Source organism: Tympanuchus pallidicinctus, unplaced genomic scaffold, assembly GCF_026119805.1.
Source record: "Tympanuchus pallidicinctus isolate F22 unplaced genomic scaffold, pur_lepc_1.0 scaffold12, whole genome shotgun sequence".
Lineage (NCBI taxonomy): Eukaryota > Metazoa > Chordata > Aves > Galliformes > Phasianidae > Tympanuchus > Tympanuchus pallidicinctus.
This window is the reverse complement of record NW_026294637.1, coordinates 10,544,459-10,569,749: the sequence shown is the minus strand read 5'-3', so window position 1 is coordinate 10,569,749 and position 25,291 is coordinate 10,544,459. Positions and strand designations below refer to the sequence as shown.

General features: G+C 37.8%; 1 protein-coding gene across 8 annotated transcripts in view; it reads left to right on the top strand.

Moving 5' to 3' along the window:
• SEMA6D (semaphorin 6D) overlaps positions 1–25,291 on the top strand; it is a 346,041-nt gene that overhangs the window by 210,851 nt on the left and 109,899 nt on the right. For all 8 annotated transcript variants that reach the window (XM_052671942.1, XM_052671937.1, XM_052671944.1 and 5 more), the window contains exon 3: positions 5,705–5,785. The gene's annotated coding sequence lies outside the window, so the exon portion shown is untranslated. The remainder of the gene's footprint in view (positions 1–5,704; positions 5,786–25,291) is intronic.

Sequence of the window (25,291 nt, the reverse complement as noted above, 5' to 3'; positions counted from 1 at the left end):
CTCCAAAAACCTCCCCTTCTGGCCTAGAGGGAATGTTAAGCATAGCCAACAAGAAGCTTTGGCCTAGAGGGAATGTTAAGCATAGCCAACAAGAAGCTTTGACAAAAGAAGAGGGGCTTACTGTTCTCTGGGGTGGGAAGAATAGGTAATCTATAAAGTGTTCCTGTGCTGGTGATTTTTTCTCTGTTCCAGGCCTTCAGAATATTCCAGTTTAGTAATACCTATTATCTGCTTCTACTTCATTTCTTCAACTAATGTGCACTGAAAATGTTCTCTTATCCACCTGGACTCAGTGGAGCTTTATACACCATATGTATTCCTGTTAAAAGCTGAACTTATTTTTATATTACTTCAGGTTTTCAATTAACCTTGCCTTCACGTATTTCACAGTGTTAAGAGCAGTGCAGCATTAAGCATAACTCGCATCTCCACACACCTCCTCCCTTCCCCCCGTAAAATTTTAAAACACAGCTTTTCTCCGCTGTACTGAAGCCTCGTGATATGTGAGTTACATAACCAATTCAATATTGGATTTCCATTATTTCTAGGAAATAACACCAGGGGAAATTTTCCAGTGTTTCATACCATGGCTAGGTGTACCAGTTAATGTACCAAACTGCATTTATTCTCAGTAAAGCATGGACGTCAACTTTTATTCGAGGTAGATAAGATAGGCAGAAGCAGTTTCTTCACATATGTTTATCTATTCATCTAAATAAATACAAATTATTATTTTTTTTTAATATTCTGTAAAAATCAATGCATTTACATGGAAATGGATTAAGAGTACTTTTGTGAAGGTGAGCAAAAATACCTAGAAAAATTATATTTAGCCCCTCTGGATTTCTTATGCTGCTACACACAAGTATCTCACACAGACCAATCTAATGGATATATAAATTAATGAGTAATTTATGGTAACTCATTTAAAGCAAGTTGACTACATTAAGATGTAAAATTAAGCATTCAGTTATTATCAAATTTTAGGACATTATCAATTCAACCATTTGTTAGTCTTTCTCATCTCTAACTTCTTGAAAGTCAGTGTTTGGTCAAGACTGATGTTTCTCTTGTTAAAGCATTTCTCTTTGTTGTGCTTGAAGCCATCTTCTGTGATGTATAAGTTAAGCAGCTGAAGTCATTGGTGCCATCACAGACCCTATTGATTTGCTGTATAAATTGTGTCTGTAGGGAATCATCTACTCAGTCCTCTGGGCTGAATGTTTCCACCTGAATGAACATTTGGATGTCCCTTAAGATTGAGATCATCATTCTTAAAGCCTCTTAATTTAGATTTTTTTTTTTACTTTTTTTCTCATTCTCCTTCAGTCTCAGTTCCTGACTCTGCAAAAATAGTTAAATTTTTGTCCTAGTCATTGATAAGAAAATATTTTCATCCAAAAAAAATCCATTCTTAATGTCTTACAATAGTTCACTTTCACTAAGCTTTCTTGAACTTATGTGCTTATATTTTCCTTAAGCTCTTCCTTGCTTCCCAGGACTATAAAGTTGCCTGATATAAATCATAACACCAGCTTTCTGTACCAGCTATTTGTCTACCAATGCTCTGGGAGATCTTAAGCTGCCACTACCCAAAATGTGTGCCAAAATCCTTCTGCATTATAGAAATGTGCTAAGATGGCTAACGTTCATCTTTCTTGATGGACCAGATCCTTGAATCCACTGAATGAAGAAAATAGAGATTTCAGTGTGAAGTCTTGAATATTAGACAGTTTAAGTTGAAAGTTACGTACTGTGCATGTGAAATATTTCATGTTTTTCTTCAAAGTGTAAATCATGGGATGTTTGTTTTTGCTGTGATTTCTTGTATGATTTGTTATTGTTTGGGTTGTTTTCTTTGTTTTAAGATTAAAACCCTACTGAGATAAATATGCCTTTATCTTGAGCCAGGTCAGGTGGCAGAATGTAAGCAAAGCATTCAAAGACCTTTTATAGATTTTAAAGGATTTTTGAAGTGCTGCAGCTCTATGATGAATTCAACTCATCCATACATCAAGTTGTTTCCATCAGTGACAGACACCATGAGTTTAAAATAGATTCACCCATGACTGGGTCTAGCAAGGGCTGAAAAAGCAACTTCTTCTTTGTCTTTCCCCTCTTTGCTTACTTCAGCGTGGGGAGAAAATGTTCCTGAACTTTTTTTTCAGCACTTGGCTTCTTTGTGAATCTCTTGAAGTCATCATCACCACAGTTCTTGTGGATACTTTCTGTGCTTGTCTTATGTAACAGAGCATTTCAGGAAGTCTTGTGACCAAGCTAACTTCCTCCACTGCTGTCACCCTTCTCAGTTCTGCCAAATGCCTATGGCTACATAATTGAAATCTGCACCCACAGTCCTAACCTCCTCTTTACCTCTTAGGATTCAACCCTCAAACACTCTTCTCCTACCAGAATTTTAATCTGATATGCCTTGACAATTTTTTCACAGTGAAAACTAATGAATGTACAATCCTCATCTTGGTAACTCATCCATTCACTGATCCTGTCCTGAAACAGACCTCTAGGCTGCCACAAATGATATTCCGCATCTGCTTTCTTCCTCTGTTCATCCACTTTATGAAATGACCCCATCTGATCCCTTCCTTTCCTCGCTTTTCTTACTCTTTTTGTTCACAATTCAACTTGCATTGATCTTTCACTTCAGCATGTCTTGATCTTTACCCTGCTTGCTCTTCTAATAAGTTCTCATCGTTTAATTCATGGACCACACTTTACAGTCACTGTCCTCTAATTCCCTCTCTTTGTAGTAGACATACTGCTCAAACAAGTCTCTAATAACTTTTTCCACTCTGCAGAGAATCAGTGCTGCACCTTTGGGCACCTGAACCTATCAGATGTTTCAGCTTCAGTAATCTTCTGATGGCTACCTGGGCTCTGTCCTTTCCTTTGTGTGCCCTTTGAATTTGCATTATCGTTTCTCCATAAGCTCCAGGTTCAGGAGCTTAGAGGAGAGTGAGCTTTTGACTTCCCTTCGAGTGTATCCACGAGTCACATTTGCAAGCACAAGTTCAGCTGTCATGTTTATAAGGTTAATTAGAAAACACATGAACCTCTGTACTTCGTCTGCCTCTCTACTCAAATTAACATCTAAGTCTCTTTCTATGCAAACACCAAAGTGATATTTAAAATGAACATCACTAAAACATTGGTCCTCACTCTAACTGCAGAAGCCCTCTCAGCTACTCTATTTCATGTCTATAAATAGCTTACCATCTATCACTTACATTCATTACTTGAGCATTGTCTTCAACTGAAACTTCTTTTCCACTTCAAATCCAGCTGGCATCTAAAGTCTTTCAGGTGGTGTTTCCTGGCCATCTGTGTTGGCTGTTAGATTTCTCCTACTGTGAATTTCCTTTCTTAGATATCAAGAAATGTAATCTTACCAAGCTCAAATAATGCTCTAAGAAAGGTCGTGTTCCTGGCTTCTTTTTTGGCCGCATTACTTTCTGACTATAGCACTCAGGTGGTATCTGACTTCCCTTCCCTATTTTACACAGCTGATTTTTCTTTTTCTGGTCTTTCATCACTTTGTCAGTATGAAAGCAGAAGCCACAGCCTCAGCTTGATTCATGGTGTCCATTTCTACCTCAGCTCTAGCTTTCAAGCCAGCACCTTCCTGCTTTCTCCTGTCAAAACTCTTAAGAATGTCTGCAAAACTGATTCTTCAAATTTCTTCTCGAAGTGTGCCTTCACCACTCTACTTAGAAAAAAATTATTACCTGTCATAATGACTACTATTATTGTATTTTTTCCTCCTACCTGCGTTCTGTCCTAAATTTCTTTTATAAATTCTTAGAGGTTTTTTCCACTGTGCTTTGGATAGGGTTCATACTGTGAAGTTGTGGTCCAAAAGTAGGACTCAGAGATGCTGTGGTAAAGTAAACAGCACAGAAGGGAACAGTAAAGGCCAGGAGGAGTTGAAGTCATGGCTATATCCCTGCAGAAAGAGCCTGGCACACTATTCCTGCAGTTAATATTTTTGGCAAAAAAACGCAGATATGGAAACTATGTCCATGGCCAGATGTGCACACAAAGAGCTGCCAAAGCAGAGCAGTATACACTATAAGATGTGTTGTTTTCCCCAGTAGAGTATGCAGAGATACTGGTCCTTACCTCGGAAAATGTGAAGCATTGGATAAACTCTGGTATCTACAGGTACAATTCTGGAGTGATTTACGGTATTGCAAACTGATGCTTAAGCAGCTAAGTCATTCCCTCCAGCACCCATTTGTTGTAATCTCCCTCCAAAGATATTAAAAATGCAGAAACCTTGGCTAGGTTGTAGTTGATCTAATTTATAAAACATTTTCTGGGTATTAAAAGCTAGGGCAATGCACTAGTAGATTTTAAATTGTGTTAAATATACTGTAAACTCCCAGAAAGTACCTTTCATTGAAGATTATTGTATGAAGATTTGAAGATTAAAGTGTCTAGATTAAAGATTAATGTGAAGTGCACTGGGAAATGGTTTGATGTATAAGGAGCTATATAAGATATTAATCTTGCACTTTTCAAAACTGCCTGAGGGAATTAGACACCCAGTTCTCTTACATGGCTTTGAAAATCTCACTAGAAGGAATTTGTTGTTATAAAGTGAAAATGGCAGTATATTCATTGGAAGCTTGATGAGAAGAGGAAAGAAGAGATAGAGGATGCTCTGTGCTATTCTAGAGCTCGATGTTAACTCAGTTAACTTACAGTTTTTTCTTGTTTTGAATTTGTTCCACAGGTTTTAGTGGTTTTTAGATCTTCTGTTACTGTATGGAGGCAACTTGGTTTTTAGTGCTACTGGTTGATAAAACTGATGTGATCCATCTATCTCCATATTTCTTGTCATCAAGTCCATTTCTATTTTGCTCTCATTCAAAACAGTTTTCACGTTCTAGTGATTATGAGCAATTTGAATAAATTGGCAAATAACAATGTGAACCTCAAGGAAACACATTTGTATGTAGTTATATTTACAAAATACTGTGCATGAATTAAGAATAGTAATTTATTGTGGAAAAAAAAAATTCTTATATGTGTATTTAGTAAGTATTCCTTCTGATGGAGTTTTTCTCAGTCATGTTTTTTGTATAGGAACTTCAGTACTGTTATAAAAGAAGCGTTTCACATATGGTAGAAATTACAAGTTTGCTTGTCCCTGGAGTGCTGCAGTACAAATAAGGTGTTAAATGCCAGCCCTGAATGTTATTTTTTAGATGTTGAGAGGGATAATCCTGTACTGAAACTATTTGGAGGCAAATCTGTTTGAACTTCAAACATCTTTGATCTGGAATAAAAATCAACTGCATTTGAGTGCATGCTTCATTACTTTGGGGTTGGCCAATAGTGTGTATTTTTGTTTTTTTTTGTTTGGTTTTTGTGAGCCATCTTTCCAACAGTTTATGAAATGGATCGTGCACTGTTACTTCTCCTGGTAAAATTTGTTTGTTTCCCTTTATGAAAGGACAGATTTTTTTTTTATATGAAAAGTACCACATGGGAACCAGTGTTCAGATTCACAGTCATTTGAAGATTCAGTATGCCTAGGTTGTTGCATTCAGATCCATTTTAGTGGTCTTACCATTAAGGCTTCAGTAAGCATTTATAAAGCAAATCTTCCATGGGTATTAGGAAGGTGTGATTAAAAATAATCATCTGTCTAATGAATACTTTCCTCTGATTTTTCTGGCAGGATCACCCATTTGAATTCATGCCAGTCTCTATAGGGTTACTGATGCCAGCGATTTAAGGATCTTCGCATCCAGTCTCAGTGGTAAGATCTAAAGCCATACTAAAACACATTAGAATATTGCTGTTTTCTTTCATGTCGCACTAAAACTGAATGTGTGTGGAGAAAAAAAATGAAGTATTTCTCCTTGATCAATATAGAGATATGAGAACATGCATTGATCTGCAAGAGGCTGAGCTCAGGACACAAGATCTGAGCAATTTTCATCAGAGTAAAATCAGAAAGGTCACTTCTTTCTGTCCTCTCTACTAAAGTAACTGCTCTCAAAAGGTTTGATATTGTACATTTTGAAGTATGTAACCATTTACACAAGGATGGTGGACAGGCTCCAAAGACAAAGTAAAATGCACAAAAAGGAAGTTCAGTGGCTTCTTCTTGAAAACTGAGAAAACAAGTTGTAACATTACAAATTATTTTTGCCTCTAATGCTGTCTTCATTTTAACTGGTCTGTTCAAACATTGAGTCACATTCTCGGATGCTGCTCCCATATGCTGTGCTGCTGTGGAGATTTTGCAAAGAAATGTAATGTTGTTGCACTTTGATGCTCAGAATTTCCTGCTGTAGAGGGAAACTTACAGCTGTAGTGTAAAAGAGAAAAGGAGATGCTTGTAGCAGAGTCCCACAGTACTTTTGTTTCGGTTTGGAAGATACTGTATAGGAAACTGTAGTTGGGGACTGCAGAGTAGTTCTTTAACAGGAAATATGCCCTTTGTACGTGTTCAGTTTTTCTGGTAGGAAAATCTAATTTTTAGATGATAATATTATCCTTCATGCTTTTTTCATGAGAATTATTCTCACCAATTTTGCCACAAGTTGCATTAATCATTTTTGGACTTGGAGAAGTAGGAGGTAAGGAGACATTTCAATGCATGCATACTCTTCCCCTTAGCATCAACTCTCGTATGGTGTTAGAGGCAGGATGTGGACAGCCCTTTGACTTCACCTAGGCCAGCTGGTTTTAGTTCACTTTGAAGACACAAGTACCACCACTTCCAAGTCCTGCCCATTCTAGGCTATGGAAGAATAAATATTTTTTAATAGATTGCCCCTCAAAATTTAAGATTCTTCTAATGTGGAAACAAAACATTTATTCATCATTCCTCAAATAATTTAGCATCATTAACCAAGTAGTTCAATAAAATCTCTGCTTCAGTTTGAAGATGTATTCAACAACAATAGTAGCCCTGTCCAATCTTACTTTTTTCATATGAAAATGAGCATAGTAATGTGTTATCATGAATCATCAAGACAGATTACATTTCATTATTGCTGGGTAACTTTTATAATGTTGAAACGTGTCCCTAATAAAGGATAGTATCTTCCTCAGAGCCAACTGCTCCTTATCAGAAGTAACGTGATATAAACGTTGTACTCTTTTACTTGATCACACAGCCAAGGTGAAGAACAACAAATTACCAAGGCAGTTTTGTGAGGAAATAATATGATCCTTGTAGCACTACTCTAATTTTTTCAAATCATTTTTTGACACTGCTAAATTCTGTATGCAGTTGAAAGTCACTGTAGATCTGCCAGAGAGTTCATGGCAGCTAGAAGTGACGAGAGATGAACCACTAGATCTTTTTCCTCTGAAAATAGAGGACACTAATGACCTAATAAATGAAAGCTAGTGTGTGTCTTTGTCGAGGCAAATGAAAATCCTCTACAAGCCCTGTGACAGAACTCCTGTTCCCTGTAGCAGTAGCAAGTAACAGATTTAAGCACTAAAAAGTATAACAGTCTTTAGCTAAAGTTTCTTAGAATCTAGGAGGAAAAAATTGAGCATCACGTAATAGGAGAGAGGAAAAAGTTGCATCTCCATGTTTTCTGTAAATGTGCAACAGCTGTCTCAAGGATTAGTGATCTTCAGGGCATACGGTTGACCAGTTTACTTTTGGAGTCAAAAAATAATTCAATATAATATATTGTGCTGTGTATTATATGCATATAATACAGGTAAAGGGAAAGCATCTGTGTGCCTAAGTGTGTTAAAATGAGGAAAAAAAGAGAAAGCTCCTTCTGACTGCATTTCTTTTTTTGACTATCCCTTCACACTTCATTTCAGCCTTTGTGTGGTTTTTGTATTCATACTTTATTATATTTTCTTGAGGCAAAAAAGATTTTCAATGAGAACTTGATAAATGTCCATATTAAAGTGGATCCTCTTTTTTAATTAAGTTCATCTAAATTTAATTTTGCAATTTTACTTCAGTAAACTCATATGACTCCAGATGTTGAATGTGTTTTTCCCATTGGTGCTCTCACATAATTGTACCTGTAAAAGATTTATGACTTAGAGAGGCATTTCTGAAAACTTCTATGTTTTCAGCATATGTTTCATGGATGGCTAGGAACATGAGCAATTAGTATCCTAAAATACTGTTCTACATCCAGGACTACTTCTAATAGGATATTACTGCTGTTAGCTTGAACTTAAAAGGAATAATCAGTATAAAAATACATTGTTATCAAAGCATTTCAAATGATACAGGGCTATGGCCTCCTCCAGAGCTTTTAAAGATGAAAGAGAAGACTTCAGAAGGTATGGGATGTCATCAGGTGTAACTGAGAATTATTTGCTTTAATTAAAGAAAACCCCAAACAGTTTGCGTGTTTTGGGGCCCTTTCCTTTCATTACAGCTGCTATGGTAATTTGTTTAGTGGCATTTGAATGTTGCTTGAAGTTGTATGGGAAATATATGCTCAAGTGCTTTCTGGTCTTAAAGGCTTCACTAATTTTGCTAAAACAAGCAATAACTTCACATATTAAGTTAACATCACTTTTCTTATCCACTTACAAGTGTAAATGACTCTAAATAACTACCTGGAATTTATCCCTTAAATCTAGACTTATCCAGTAACGTTGTACAGAAGTTACTCTGATAGTATTGCCTCCTATTTATTCCCATGGAAACTACAACAGATACAAAGAGCACAATAACACTATTTGATAGAGCAAATTCTCAGATACAAAACGCTGTTTTTCAGTGCATTCACCACAACTAGTTATGCATTTTTGCCAGTGATGGGTAAGAACCATGACAATGCTGAACTTGTAAAAGACTGCAATCTGGAATGTTGCTTGTCTTCACATTGCTGTCACTGCTGCTGAAGTGCATCACCTGCTCATGGTGCTCACGTCCACTGTTTTGTCTCCAGATATGTTCAGCAAGCATCAATGAATGTCAGTGGATGCCATTTTTTTCCACCTGGAGGAATACAATTCCTCAACTTTGATTCATCTTCAATGTCAAATGCTGTTCTATCAGACTGCCCCTCAGCTGCTGTCTGTCACATGGCAACAGAATGTAATGAAATGTTGATGGGAAGGTTTACCCTCTGCTGCTATCCCACCACCATCAGCCTCTGACATCATGGGCAACATAATAAAATAGGAGACGTTGTTCTTATAGAATACAAACTGCTCTAGGTGGGATCAACAGCCTGTCACCCCAGCTTCTTTTGGAGACCTCTTAAAAACAGGTAGAAACCAGTGCCAAATATCAGTAACGTAAATATCAATCTGTTGTCTTCTATATTCCTACCAGCTTCCATAATATAACTTGGCGTTTACTAAAGAGTTCTAATTTGTGTTGCCATTCTTTGATCCACTTGTTAGGTAGGAGTATGTGCCCTATAAGTCCCATTTGCACTAGAGATTTCAGCACAAAGGAAAGCTGCAGAGCAGCATCCTCAGTGACGTTCTGTAGGCAGTAAAGGAAGTCAGTTGGGAGAGTTTCCGCAGTCAGAGCAAACCCATGAGTCCTGGATGTTTGGCTTTTCTTTTGTGCTTTCTAGTAAAAGATGACATTCTAGTGAAAGTTTCGCTTCTGTGAGAGTTACTCTAGGCTTCTTTCTGGCAAGAATGATCTTTATGCCACTTTTTTAAAAAGACTTTTCTCCATACATCAACAAAGAGAGGAATTTTGCACCATTTTCTTTTCCCCCAGAATTCTCAGTGATGCTGGGTTAAAATAACTGCAGTACATAAAGCAAAGCAAGTCTACGCTTACGAAATTGTAGCAAAGAAACTCAAATACACCACTTAATTTCCAGTAGAAAAAAGAAACATAACAGTCCTCCATTGGGTGAAATGCTTCTGAGCTTTAAAGGCTTTATGTAGGAGTCTGGATGGGACCCAAAGAAGGAACACTTCAGAATTACAAAATGACACAGTTTATGTTATTGTTAAATTGTCAAGATTTGCTATATATTTGTGGGATGGTAACCATACAAGATGTTTTCAAAGACACTAACTAGAGAAGGATATGTTAAACCTGCAAAGTCTTAAGAATGGTTAATGACTGCCTGCCAATACAGCTGAATCCCACTGGGTAATGGGGGAATGCCTACCATGTAAATATAAAAGGGGTTATTTAGGAGACCAAGCGAGCTGTGAATTATTGCCTAGGTTGTCACAAAAAAAAAAAAAAAAAAAAAAAGGAAAATGAATTGTGAAGAAGAAGAAACGTGTACTGACTTCTGAATAGCTTTGTGAGGCTTTTTCTGAAATAGATGAGAAAACTTAGATACACTCTCTGCAGTAAGAGATATCTGTTTTGTCAGATTGCAAATGCACCAACCAGCTAGATTGCTGTGAAAAAAACATTAGAGAAACAAAGCTGGGTTATTTTTATGCTTGATAAATGCATGCATTGGAGAAAATAATATTTTTCTAATAACCGAAGTAACATCTGTGTTGATTGAGGTTCCAGTGAAGTAAGTGGGAACCCTTCCACTGGTTTTAAGGGGATATAGTCTGAATCCTTGGGGAATAAGACAGCTAAGAGCTGGATTGACAAGAGAGGTTGCAATGAATACCTTCCAAGATCCAAGATTGAATTGTGCATTGTTATCATGGCGCTGATAAACTTGGAAATTTAAAAATGATTTGTTACTGAATATGCTGAAACTCATATCCTAAATCTCAGATGAGTAGTCTGAAAATCCGTACTACTAATGTAAGATTATATAGACTCAAATGGATCTTTCAAAATGGAAAGATGTTTACCTAAATTACGCAGCTCATCTTTCTGTTCCGTTCAGGTGCTCGTCACAGACTGGGGGGAAGAAAATACCAGGGGTGTTTGGGAAGCGATGTCTTGGGTTGGAACTCAGTAAATTTAGATCCAAGTACCCAGTGTATTAGGACCTAGAGAGCAGACTGCTTCTACTATATTGAACTAATACAGTCTTGGTATTTTCTGTTCTATTATATAGTAACTGGAGCTTAGGACTCTTCTTATCTCATTAAAGAGAGTATACAAGTTGTATAAGTATGGTGACAGGGAGTAGAAAATGAAAGTAGAGTAGGTCAGCTGTGTTACTTTTTGGTAGCTTTTCATACAGCTGGTTCCTTTAAACAGGTGAAGCTCGAAACAATGTTTTGTTTTTGAAAGAGGCTTTTCAAATTAAAGCTTTTATATATATCCTGTTTTCAGCAAAATAAATAATATATTATGCAAACAAGAACTGAAGAAAAGAGGAGCCAATTCGTGGTTGCTACGGGCACAGAAAATAATACTTGTCAGGGGATTGGCTTTATATCTTTAATTAAAAAAATGTTTGAGATTTCAGTGCTGAAAATGAACAGATGAAATCAGCAGGAAAAAATAAGTGTTTCATTATCCATATTTGGAGGTAGAGTAGAATTCTTCTGATCTCCTCTCAGTTATTGTTAGTAAGGACTTTTGCTGCTGAGCTGAGTAATTCCAAATTAAATGATCTGTTTTTCAATATGAATAAGATTGTCTTACCAGACAGCTTCCATGTAATCAACTTAAATGGCAGTTTTAGAAAGAGATGAAACATGTTAATGTAATTCCCAAAATGAGAAATGAATACCTGATCAACCTCATTTTTCTAACACAGAAAAATAATACAGTATTTTAGCTTTCTCTCTTTTGTTTTTTGGTGATTTTGTTAAATAGAAGACATGAGGTGTGTCCTTGTTGTACTGTATGAAAAACATTCTCTACATATATGCACACTTTTCTTATACTGCAATTCCATTAATATTGCACTTTCCCTGAATATTTCAAAGGTTTTATAAACTGACCTATTTCAGAGCACTGAAAGATAAATTTAACAGAATGCATTAGGCCAACCAAATGGGGAGGTGGGTTTTGAACAAAAATGATTGTGTAGCCAAATGTGATGGACAGACACGTACTTTGAATCATTGCCTTACTTTTGTTTTGCCTGACAAAGGTGAATGTGAAAAAATAGTCCAAAAGTAAACCCAATCTCCAGAGAGGAGAGAGATGCTTATGGTAGTGAAGAAAGCGAGGTAGAGTGGAATTTTCTGAATTTTCTTCATATAGATTTTGTGACATCAACAGAGAATCAGTGAGATCTTGGAGAGGGCTGCAGGCAGTCATTTGGGTGCCTTCTGCCCAATTTGGGCTAGTCCTTAACTATGCTGCTAAGAAAAAAATACTGAAAGTGCTGTGTGGGAGGAATTATAATATAAAGGCAAATCAATAAGAAATCTTTCCTGCATGTGCTGTATATTCATAAAGCATTGTGTTGAAAAATCTCTTAAAAAAAAAAAAAAAAAAGAAAAAGTTTTTACCAAGATCCAGGTTAATGGCCTGCTGGATCTCCATGACATGGACTGATGTGGTGTTATTGTAACCTATAAAAATAGAATATTTTTTCATTCGTGAGAATTAATAATATACAATACAATAAACTGATATTGTTTTATTACTAAATGTTCACCGTCAAAGTGCAAACAATGAATAGTAACAAAAAAAAAACACCCCAGTGGTCCTTCAATTGTATCCATTACATGTTAGTGCAGAATTTCTAATGAGAACATATTTATGTATAAATAAATCTTTTATCCTCATTATAACTGCGCTGTGTTCCTACAGTGAAGTCATCTACCCAGAGCTCCTTATGGGTTGAAAGCCTCAATAGCCTCTTTTATTTATTATAAATATTGCATACTAATGTTAACAATGTCATTGTGTGATGTCTCAATGGAGGATTATGACTTCATGTAATCAGCTTGATGTCACTTTTCTCCTGTAATGGAGTCAATTTTCCATACAAAGTAGACGAGAATCACTTGTTCATAAGCCTTCTAACAAATATTATATATGTATATGTGTGTGTGTGTGTGTGTGTATATATATATATATATGGTACTAACACAAAGCTAAGGTATAGAAAGCCATAAAATAGTGTTAAAATTCAGTGCTTAATCTATCCTTTTTGTATTGCAGTGAAATTTACTTTAAAGTTAGCAATCCTTATTTTCTCCCCCCAGATAGTATTTCAGGTGTGAAATATACAATTTTCAAGCATATTTCCAGATACAGTTATATAGAATATTCCCGAAATGTGCATGACTATAAATAACATAATCATAAAAATGGTTTTGCAGCACCATAGCTAGTGCAAAGAGAGGATAAAGTGTATTTATATTAATGAGCAAAGAGGAAAGCAATCTTCCATCATCTACTAGAGATGAACGGCACGTTGGGGAATAGGGGCCCATCTCGAACAGCACTTATGCACATGCTTAACCTCAATTATTGCATCCACGGGACTTTGGTGCAATCTTAAACTTAAACACCAAGGGGAAAAAGGAACTAAAGCATTGGCATAAAGACTCATATTTATATAATAATGCAAAATATTAAGTAAACTGTAGCACAGTCATTTGCGATGCATGAATATAGATATCTTGTAATATTAACATAATACAATTGGATCCTTAGCTCTTGAACGCCTTCAAAATAATTTATCTGAATGCTCATGAGAGAAGTTCAGGCTAAGATGAAAAGCATAAATCCACCAAACAGCCAACAAATAATTCATATGACTGTCTGAAGACATGTTCAGAATACAGGATTTTATGATAACGAAAGAGCAGAATATTCCAGCTCTTATAGAAATACCAGCTCTTCATTTGTGTGTTTGCAACTTAACACACAAAAAAAAAAAAAAAAAAAAAACAAATTAAACAAGAGTTATACTGGAACAAAACTCAGAAAATGAGTTCTCCTTAATGGAATTGGTCAGCCCTGATAGGAAATAATGTCAGAACCAATGCTATCATCCCATTTGTTCACATATGTACACGATAATGGTTGTGGCTTCATATAGGCCAGCACAGGCTCTGAAAATGCATGTATACTTCTTAGGAGGAAGGAATGTGTGATGCTTGAGTAATACTTCTCTTTCCATTATCCTAAATCTATGGTATTTTCATCAGAGTATTTATTTTATCTGCTGTGTAATCTTTTATGATGTGCCTGGAAATCTGCAACATGCAAATATTTTTATCTGCTCTGCAAATGTATTCCTCAAGAGCTATTACTTCATTTAGTGGAAGAGATGATTTGTTGCTGCGAGGAGAAAGTTTGGCTAGTAATTACGTGTGGTATTCTTGCTTGTAGTCACTGTGATGATGTGCACCAGTTTGAAATGTGAATGAAGTGATAGGGAGAAAGGAGCAGGTGTAGTTTCGGCTTGCTATGGACATTGTGGGTGTCAGCAGGTACCATGGCAGGGATATTGTCATTGGTGCTCAGGTGGATGTAGAAGTGTTTACCTGAGGAATTTGTTACCTCTGCTGATAGTTCAGCCACAAAAATCTAGACACTGTTCAGTTGAGTCCAAAATGAGTCACTGCTGGGCTTGCACAAGGCTCACTGTATACTCAAGGAGAACTGAACAATTTTGTTGTGTATAAACAAAGCTAAAATTTCCATTACCTCTGACTTAATTTCATTTTGTGCTACTTCCGTGGGGACTGTCCGCCTTCATACAATCAAATATATTGTAAATATCTACAGGATTCGAGCATTTGATCACAGTTCTTTGAGACTGCACTGTGCTCAGTGTGGATGGGGGCAGGCAGAACAGTGCCTTGATGTAAGTAAGTGAAATGTGAAGCTCTGAACTTAGCCAGCTTCAGAGTGCTCTGGGAAAATCACTATTTTCTCTCAGAGGGTGGTCAGGCACTGGCATGGCTGCCCAGGGAGGTGGTGGAGTCGCCATCCCTGGCAGTGTTCAAGAGGCACCTGGATGAGGAGCTACGAGATATGGTTTAGAGGCTTGTGGTACTAATAGGAATGGGAGGGTGGTTGGACTAGATGATCTTGCAGGTCGTTTCTAACCTTGTGATTCTGTGATTCAGTCATTGAAATTCCAACATTAAAAACTCTGAAGGGATTTTCCTTTGAATTTCACAAATATCTGTTGAAATCATGTAATAATTCTGGTTTTGAGAATTCAAAAACAATTGAAAACAGATTTTTGCTGTTATGACGCCCCCATACTTCAGTCTGTGGGATGCGTTTCTAACTGGATTTCCACTCATTGCAACAAGCAAGGACCCAGAACTCCCCATCTGTGAGGAAATTCCTCATTTGTACAGGTTCGCTCTGCCACCTTTGTGGACTTGAAAGCAAAGGTGGGAGGGCCTGGAGCTCTCACCCACTGGGCTTTGCTTCTGATGGAGGCCCATTTCAGATTGCCTGCAGCCTGCATGGTAGGGCTGTGGCTCAGCAGGAACCTCCTGCCTGGCAGCGGTGTTGGCGTTGGGCTCAGATTACAGCCCGACTGCACAGCCTCTCTGCAGTGAAAGCAATGCATTAAGAGTACTTGTAAACAGATAATTAACTTCACTCTTAATTATATGTCCAAAAATTGTCTGAAAATTGATGTTCTAAAAATTAAAAATTAAAAACTAATTGAAATTTCTTAGCTGCACTCAACGCTCATTAGGAAAATCCTCCCCCAAAAAATCTCTCTGAAATAAATAAGCCTCCACTTTCATAAAGGAGCCGTATTTAGATTCCAGCTCAACATGCAGGAGAATCTAATGTAATGCTCTCAGATCAGCTTGGTATCTGTTATGAGAATAACATCAGTGGAAAGGTCACTCTTTTAATCTTTAAAAATGTAAAGGAGAAAGAAGAAAGTATTACTTGATAAAGAAGGAAGGCAGTGCTTTAAATAACTAGAACAGTGATAATGCAAAGAGCTTCTAAAAAAGTATGAGGTGTGAAGATTTTCTTAAACTCCAAATGAAAATTATATATTCACCAGGACAGCTTTAAATTTTGTGAAACAGGACAGCAGTATATTTGAGAGTTTTGAGCAAGGAAGCATAGTCTTGCCATAATTGAATATGCACCATATCCCAGAGAAAGAGGGAAAATAACAGCAATATCTAAAATGTTTTCACCTTGACCAAAAGACTTTGATAAGCTAGCAGTAATTTTGATTTCACCACAATAAAAGAACCTCAGAATTTGGACTTTGATTAAATCATTGTGTTGGCTGGGAAATTTGCCTTTCAACTGTGTTTGATGTGATATTCGGTTAATTTTGCCAAAATATTTTATGCCAAGTACTGCTATTAAATCTTTTATGTTGCAGACATTTTTGTCAACAGACACCCAAGAATTAGGGTTTAAGTGGAGTTAATCATTGAACTTGGAGAAGAGAAACACTGGGGGAGTACTTCACTTACACAAACAAACCACCACGCAAGCTTTAGCCACTTCTGTAATTATTAGTCTCTTTTCAGAATTGTTTAGGCAAAACATAAAATCTGGCTCCCCCTCTGATCTCCATTCACGTTTAAGACTTGTAGAACCTATTAGAAGAAAGGGATAATTAAAAGAGAAAAAGCCTTGCGTTTGCTGCGGCTGCTGGTGTATCAAGGCTTTTGAAGTCTACTTTGAGCAATTACATCTGAGTGCTTCTTTTGGAAGCCTAAGAAATAACACAGAACTCTCTAAGATATCATTGTTTTCTGACTCTTTCAGATCTCTGTAAATACCATCTATCAGCAGAGTAGTAGATTAAATGCTAGTCATTTTTCCTGCAAAAATGAAACTTAAAAGCAAGAAACGATCTCCATGGAAGGAAGTAGTGCCTGTCTCTTTTCCCTATACCCTCTGGTGTGTCCAAAACAGTCACATTTTAAAATAATATTTTTAATTGGTGCTTGTGGTTTAATTTTACTGTTTGATTTCTGTTGTGAAGTGAAGTCTCTTATACATGCAAAGGTAAATATATATTGTGAAGGTGTGGTGCAGTGTTTTTGTTATTACTTGTACTCAGGTGTATGTAATCGCTGAGTTAGATGAGGTCTGTGATGGGAGCTTCCAGTAACTGTAGGGTTTCAGCAAGCAATCCCTTTCCATGCAGAGAGAAGTAAGGGCATTCTTGTACGTGCAGAAAACTAATAGTGTTTAGCAAATACTACTATGATGTTACTGAAACTCTAGCTTGTAATTCTTAAAGCAGGATCTATCCATCATTACCTGAAACGGTCATCTGCAGTAGCAGAGCTACTGGGATGTGGGAGAGAGAATATGTGACACATATTGAAGGTAAAAAATAGATCATAGCCTGACAACAGGCAGCTCTTGCTGCCTAATGAAGGTATCATTCTTAATGAGCTTGTCCTTCTGCACCATAGTGGATAATGTATCTATGCAATTCTTTCCCTGTTTCACTAGGCTCTGGTCCAACTAGGAGGCACTAGGGCATAAAGGGATGGATACCATTTTCTAGTGCAGATTCTTCAGTGAAAATGATTTGCCCTTTGTTTCTTACTCTCCATAATAATCAGTATCATAACTCTGTGTCCAGTGGCATCTGGCTGTGAAAGTGACACCCATGCTCGGGAGTATGTCTGCAAATGGAGCAGATGACATGACAGTCAGTGCTATAGCAGCATCATGCCTGATAAGCTTGTAGCACGCTGTCTTAAACAGTGACAAAAACTTGGAGCAAAACATGGAGAAAAGTCAACAAGCCCAGGCCCTACAGTTTACCAGGATCAGCTTCAGGCCATGCCCAGCTTGGGTTTTGCATGTGGCAGTGGGGAATGTCCGTTCATTTAATAACATGCACCTGGTCAGAAGGCCCATGAAGAGCTGAAATGCACAGTGGGATCCCAGATATTAGTTAGGAACCAGCAGCAAGGTACAACAAGGGATGCTGATGTTTGTAGGCTTTCTTCTGGTATGCTAATGGCTCCTTGATAAAGCTGGCATGTGTTAGGAATGGCTTAACAGCACAACATAAAACCTCCCAGCACAAGTTTTACAAGTACTCGTTCTTCCTGGATGCCGAGTTTTACAGGAATAGTAGCTCTAGTCTGGCCTGGTAGCACCCAGAAATATTAGCTTTCTCACTGCTCCTCTTTGGCTGCCACTGTTCCTGTTTCAGAACAAGCCAGCAGCTAAGGTGGCCAGATCCTCCACCAGGGAGCTGACTGTTCTGCAAAGGCAAAAGTCAGGCAAGGAGCAATCCCAGTGAGGCAGTGGGTAAGAAATCTTGGGCCTGCAGGGGTTAGAACAGACATAAAAGTCATTCTTCTGCTCCATTGCTTCTTGAGGAAGGTGGTGTGACCGCCTTCAAGCATGTGCATTAAGGAGTATAAGTATAACAGCTTTCTGAGCTGTTTTAAGCATTTTAAATGTTGTATTAACGGGGAAGAATTTTTTTTCCAGGAAAATTCTTTCAGCAGAGACACATCTATCAATTACTTAAAAATAGATCCCTGAACTGAATTTTCCAATTTAAAAGTTTTATTTCTAAATAAAACACTTGGTTTCGTTTTCCCTGAGGTAGCTCTGATATTTATACTTGGTTTCAGTTGTATGGGGGCTGTGGTGTGGGGTGGTGGAGCCCCACAGTTGGTGGCTGCAGCTAATGCATGAAAACAATGCAGTTCACTACTGAGTCCCACCAGTATCTGTTTTGGGGGCAGTACAAAGGCAGAAATGAGGAAAAAGATGCAGAAAATACCTATTTACTTTTTAGCTCAGAGCACTTTCTTCCTTGTATACCTGGGTAACAGCATGTAGCCAAGGCTCCTTCAGCAGTTGTTGCTGTGGAAGGAAACTTGTGAAGAAAAAATCCCTGGATCCAAGTTCTGAGAAGTCCAGACAAGCCAGGAGTGTCTGGATCGTGCCCCCTTCTGGGTCCACAAGAACTGAGGCTTGAATCCATTACTAAAACCTGTTGTTGGTGTTCCCATTTTTGCCTGAATTCTAACATTCAGCCTCTTTTCTAACTAGATGTCCAGCAGGTGCAACAGTGCTATCCTGGCACAGATACATAAGGAGTATTTTTCCATCCAGAAGTGGAAACAGGTGCTCAGTAATGGCTCTGAGTTCCCTTGAACGAAGAGCCAGAGAGACTGCCGTGTGTCCCCTTGCCTGCAAAATCCCTCTGAGACTTTAACTTTGTTCACATCAAAAGGTTTTACCCTCCAAAATTACTCCTCAGTTAAAAAGAGGAAAGATGCCCTTTGCTACTTTTGCCTGAAGCCCAATATCTTCCTGCATTCAATAGCAGCTGTGGCAGTGCTCCGCTTAATACAGGGAACATCTGGGCTGCCTGCAGTTCTGCAGAGAGGTGTCAGAAGTGTCATAGACATCCTTGAGCAAAGAAGGATCTTCACATTTATTGCACAGAAGTGTCAAAAACAGCATTATTGAACATCAGGTTCCAATTTGGCACAGAGAGTATAACTCTGAAAAGATGTGACAAAAGCCCTTCTAGGAAATTGCTACTTAGCATTATTTTTTCATAGTTTCGAATTTGCATTTAAAGGAAAGAACAAATGGGGAGCAGCTAGGTAACCCTGACAGTGAAAGCTGCTGTCATTCAGTTTTTTGGTGCTTGCTTTGCAACCTCATTGCTGTCCCCCGAGTGACTGAGATTGATTAAATCATTGTCATCAGCAGTGAGATGTGCTGCATTGATCCAGCCTCACTCCCAAAGCCAACCAATGTGATACAGCTAATTCGGCATAATTGAAAGTTCCAGCTCCAGAAGGTCACTGAGCTGGACCGGGATACAAGTTATCATTTTATCCTTGGAACAGGGTCAGCTCTCCTGATCAAATATGATGGGTTTGTGTCACACTCTTAATTGCTTTTTCATGGTTCATGTAGGGTAAATCCAAGCTTTTATATTTTGATTGAGTTTTTGTGGTGGGCAGAAAATAATTATTGCCTATTTTTTTTCATTCTAGCCCAAAACATGTGGCTTAGCTCTTGTTTCTTACTCAACTACAATTCCTTTAATGAGACATTCAGATCAGGACAACTAATGTATTTAGATAAAGGATGGTATTATGATAAACACTGTTAAGTATTTAAGAAGGAAAGTGTAGCACCAGTTAAAAGCTGTCTGGAACAATATTGAGAAGAGCCTCCTGTCTTCTCTTACCACATCTCTGCCTCTCACTCCTTCTTCCATTTTCTGCAATTCTGTCCTGTGGTTGGAATGCTGCAATCGTGTTCTCGAGATGAACCAAATCTGAGACCATTGAGTTAAGTAAACTCAAGGGTCGCACCATCAGAGGGCAGAGGAGTCGCAAGAAGACAGGCAGGCATCAAGACTGAGTTGTCAAGTTGTTAGGAACAGCAAATGTCACTGTTACTGCTGAAATGCCTCTGAACAGGAGCCAGGTTCCTGATGAAAGGTTGAACCTTTCAGAGTATGGCTATCAGGGCATTCACTTCATACTTAAGGATGGAGACCAAAATCTGAAGCCGCTTTCAAAACGTGTAGTTTATGTAAGCGGTACAGTGTGTGTGCATATGTTAAACCAATATCTTATAAAGAAAAACAGTCAAACACTGAAGTGTTTGGCAAAAAACATTTTTTTATACTTTACAGAATCAAGTGGGCAAAGCTAGAAATTCAGGTGGGTCTATCAAGCTGTGTAATTGCTTTGTTGGCCCTTTGCTCATAATGAAACTAGCAGCATATCTTTTATTTCCTTCCCTTTGTTTACTGTTAAAAAGTCAGCGTATTCCAAAGCTTCCATTGCTTTCTGTTTCAAGTGCAGGCCAACATGCCAGCTTTCTAATTATGAATGTCATGTGTACTTCATCACAGAAGAGGAGCTTGATAGAATCATTTGAGCAGGTTTGGTTTGGGATTGTTTGGGGTTGTTTTTGGTTGATTGTTTTTTTGGAAGTATGTCTTCTATCAGCTATAAAGGAAGCAAGAAAATGCTAATGTGCTGGTAAATAAGATAAAGGACAGCTGTGGTACTGCAGTGGGACACTGGCTTGACACTCTTTTTGTAACAGATTAGTGTGCCTTAGTATTGGAGTCATTCAAAAGTGATTTGTGGGGAAGGGTTTTCACAGAGCAAGCAACATACAATTTTCATGAGTTTGAGGAAGCATTTTTTATGGTGATGAACAAAACAGTAAGACAGCTGGCTTAATGACAGAGTGTAAGATATTGGGGAAAAGAAAAAAAAAAAAAAAAGCAAAACTTTTCTATAGAGTTTTTAAACCCCAGTGTTTGGGCATTAGGATAGAAATAGGAGGTAGGTCTATGCTAAATCTGTAACTCTTTTCTAAAGTAAAAGTCTAATCTACGCCAAAGGGAAATAACCATCATAATGCAATAGTTCAGATTGGTTTATGTTTTGTAAGTCTTTCAAAAGTTTCATCCTAGCAGCTTTTCAAATAAAACTTGCAATCGGCAAATCTCACTGGGCTCCTATTTATAGCATCGTAATTTTCAAAGAAAGCAAATCAGGCAACAGTTTTGAACATGAATAATACTGCTCCCAGCACTCTGCCTACAGCCCACACATTGTGTTTTTTGGCGCGATTATGGCAATTAAAAAAAATAAACAGCTCTTTTTAATATTTTTTATACATAAGCTATTAAAGTCAGCGCTGACACAGCTGGCAGAGAAACTCAGCGAAAGGTAAACATTCTGCTCTAAATATAATATAACATATTGTTGTGTTTGATTGTTAAAATGTGATCTTCCTGAAAGTATATTTTAAAAGTAGGTGTATTTTGTTTATTTCCTTACAGAATTTCAAATATATTGATAACTTTTTTAAAAAATTAGTTTGCTAAACGGCGCAGCACTGGCCATTTCAGTCAATGGTTTGTTGAATTTTTAAAAATATCCTTACCAAAAACCAGGAATGAAAATGAGGTATGGTGTTTTATCCTTCAGCAGAGTGTAATAGTCTCAGCCAGTAAAATCAATTTATTTTAATAAAATTTTGTCAAAAGCAGGAAGTAATAAATGTCTTAGAGTACTTTAAAGGAAGAAAACTTCCTTTAAAAACAACAGAACTAAGATCAGCTTGAGACTTGCTTCAGTGACAGCTAGAGATTGTCTGATTCCTTGATCTAATTACTATGAGCATGTGTGAAATGAGATTGTGGAATTATGGCATGTGCTTTGTTAGAACAAAGAATGCAAAGATCTGTCCTTTAGGTAAGAACAATAAATGAAAACTATCTGTCGTGTATGTCCTGAAGCCTTCCAGCTCCTTTTATTTTATATCCCCCTGTGTGTGACAGCTTAACAATGAAGATGTGCCTTTGGCGTTTTATTCCCTGCGGGAGGGAATGCAGAGGGAACCAAGAGGGGCTGGGGGCAGGAAGGCCTCCGATGTTGTCCTCGCGTAGGGAATGACAAGAAGCTTTCCCAGACCCTGTAGGTTTCAGTACAGACTAAGCTGCTAGGATACAAGTTCGGAGGGGCACTGTACAGTTTTTCTGTCCATTCCATAATCTTGATAGGCATGCCCCACACAGTACCATGATGAGTGTGTTGGTAGGCTTGAGAGAAGTCATATACACTTGAGCCACGGCCAGTGTCTTGCTGTTCTGAGTTTCAGGGTGAGCTCCTTGCCAAAAGCAAACTGGTGATGACTAAGTAGAGAACAATGCCATATCAATCATCTGCTTTACAGACCATCCACAAGCAGGGCAAGTGCCCTTCTCTGCTATTGGCAGTACATATAGGTTAGACTTCTGGAGCCACTGGTATTTGTTCTTCTGTGCTCTGCCAGTGTTTGTGGCAGCCCACGGTGGCCTGTAGGCAGGGAAAGGTCCTCTCTTGGCTTAGTCCTGGTAAGCAGGTCTCTGCAACTCTTCCCTCAGAGCTCCAGGTGAGCTTCTGGAGATCCTTGTAGGGCTGCCAATGAGCACTGTGTGGCATGGGTGGCAAGCTCTGCATTTGCTGCTCTAGCCCAAAATAAGTAGGAAAGAAAGTATGCTGTTAATATATATATATACATATATATATATGAATGAATATGTATATAGTGATACAAAGCACTGTGGTTGCTCCTATGGATTCTGTATTAGGCAGAAGCAAAATGATCCATTGTCCAAGACCGTTTTATGCCTGTTCAAAACAAAGAGGGGAGGAGGAGAAAAAAGCAGGTGGGGTGGAGAAATGCAAGGAATCAATGTTTGCTTAATGGGAAAAGACAGAGTCTGTGCACACAAAATTATAATTCCAAGTTTTCTAAGACTATTAAAAAGAATAAAAATAGAGGTGGAAAAAGCAATAAAATCTATAAACATTAATTCATAGCCTGCTTTTTTTTTGAAGTGCATGACATTTTTTTTCCACAAACCCACTAATAGAGTTCTAAATATGAGTGAAAATAACGGATTGCTTTTTCCATTTCTGGAATCTATATCTTTACCTCTACACTTGAATAAAAACATTAACCAAGAGACAAATACTTATTTATTTTGTTTATGCTCAGCCTCAGGTACTTCTCAGCTGAAATCAATAATTAAAATGTTTATTAGCCATTGTAAGTGTTACGAATGCAACTTTGTTATACACAGATTATATATATTATCATGGATATATGAGGTATTTATGCTTAGACTTTTTAGCAAATTAACAGAATTTGAGGAGAAAAATAATGTATAGCATATTTACTGGGTAGATACTGTGCTCACTTGAGATTCACACACACACACACTCACATATATCTTTCCAGAATTTTAAGCAGTAGTCTGTTCTTAAGATGAAACAGATTCACACAGAGTTTATTTAAAAATCATTATAGCAAGCATGGGGTTTAATGTAAAAGCTTCTAAAACATCATAGAAGAAAGGTACTAAATGATTGCAGGAAGTAGGACTCCTGGTACAACCAGAACTTCAAACACTGTCTTGAATGAATACGTCTCTGATAAATCAAAAGTACTTACAGTGCCTACCTGAGGTTACATATGTACATATACACATACAGAACAAAACAGTCTCGGTGTGTATTTTAAAAGAGAGACTGAGACCTCAGTATTAAAATATATATCTTGGGTTGTAATGCCTCTGCTGTTGTCTGTCTCTATTATTTCTCAGCGATTGTCTGCTATCTCTACTGTTGTCTTTGATGCTAACAAAGGAAAAGTGTTATTATAAAAATCTCTTAATTAGATGAATGTCATCTCTGTGTCAGATGGTACATGGTATCAGCATGTGAACCGATATTCAAACTGAGTGTTTGGGGGCATGCTTTGAATAGAAGAGGAATAATCATGTGTATGTACACAGCACTCTGTCATAGACAAAGGTTAAATAGAGCCACGCTTCTGATTCTCTTCTTTGCCTCTTGCTCTGACCAGGAGTGTTTTTCTTAAGCGAATATGGTATCTACCAAGTAAATACAATACTATACACTGTTTTTCTCTCCAGATTCTATTAATTTGTTAAAAAATCTGGGCACTAATATTTCATATATCCAGCTGGCAAGGTGCTGACAGACGTGTTACTGCTTTGGCAGGCAGCTGATGTCGCAGGCGGCTGCTGTCCCCTGTGTCCAGCCACAGTCCTTAGTGAGAGTCGCTCGAGCGCTGCTGGATTCCTTCTCCAGATCTAAATCCGCAAAGCAAGCAGGTTCACAGGCCGGGCTGCCCCCATGCTCTTCTCCGTGTGCTGCTGGCTCTGCCTTGGAGTACTTCATTCTCACATGCATACCCGTTTTTACCCACAGCTTTTCAAATGAAATGCCTTACTTTAACAAACACTTGAAAAGCTCTTCTCTGAACCCCTCCTCAAAGCAGCCTCTGCTGTGATACCTCAAGAAGTCGCATCCAGGGACAGCAGGAGCTCTGTGATAGCCAAAATGAAAGGTGGAGATTTTGTTAAATTTTCTGATGATTTTGGAATCGTTAAACTGTGAAATAGCTATTTCTTTAGATTATGTTTTTTTATACCTAACATTTATTCCTCTTCATCATTCCCTCTTTTTGCTTCTCACAGCTATCTGTTGCATCTTGCTTCAGATGAAAGTGTAAATTCTGAATAAGTCTTACCTTTTCTGCTTACCAACCTAGCACAGTGAAGCTGATGGCAATGTCACTGCAAATAAATCAGCTCAAAGAGGACATAGGTGAGCTATACCCTTCTCAGTGTGAGCAATCACCAGATATAGGTGACGCTCATGCTGTAGTCCAGCTTTTTTCTTAAGAATTGTACTCTGTGAACTGTGCTTTAGGATTAATTTCTTATGTAAAAGCTTATGTTATCTGAGAGGCCAAATGAATACGTCTAGATTTTGAAAGGAACTTAAACACATTTGAAAAGATTTAAATACTCAACCCTGTATTTGCAAAAGTTTGCATAGGAAGCTCATGATTAGATATCTGGTTTAATGAACAGAAATGAGGAATTTCTAAAGGCTGTCCAAAATTTGCAGTAATATACCCTCTATTTTATTGTCAGTATGGCAATGATAATACAAA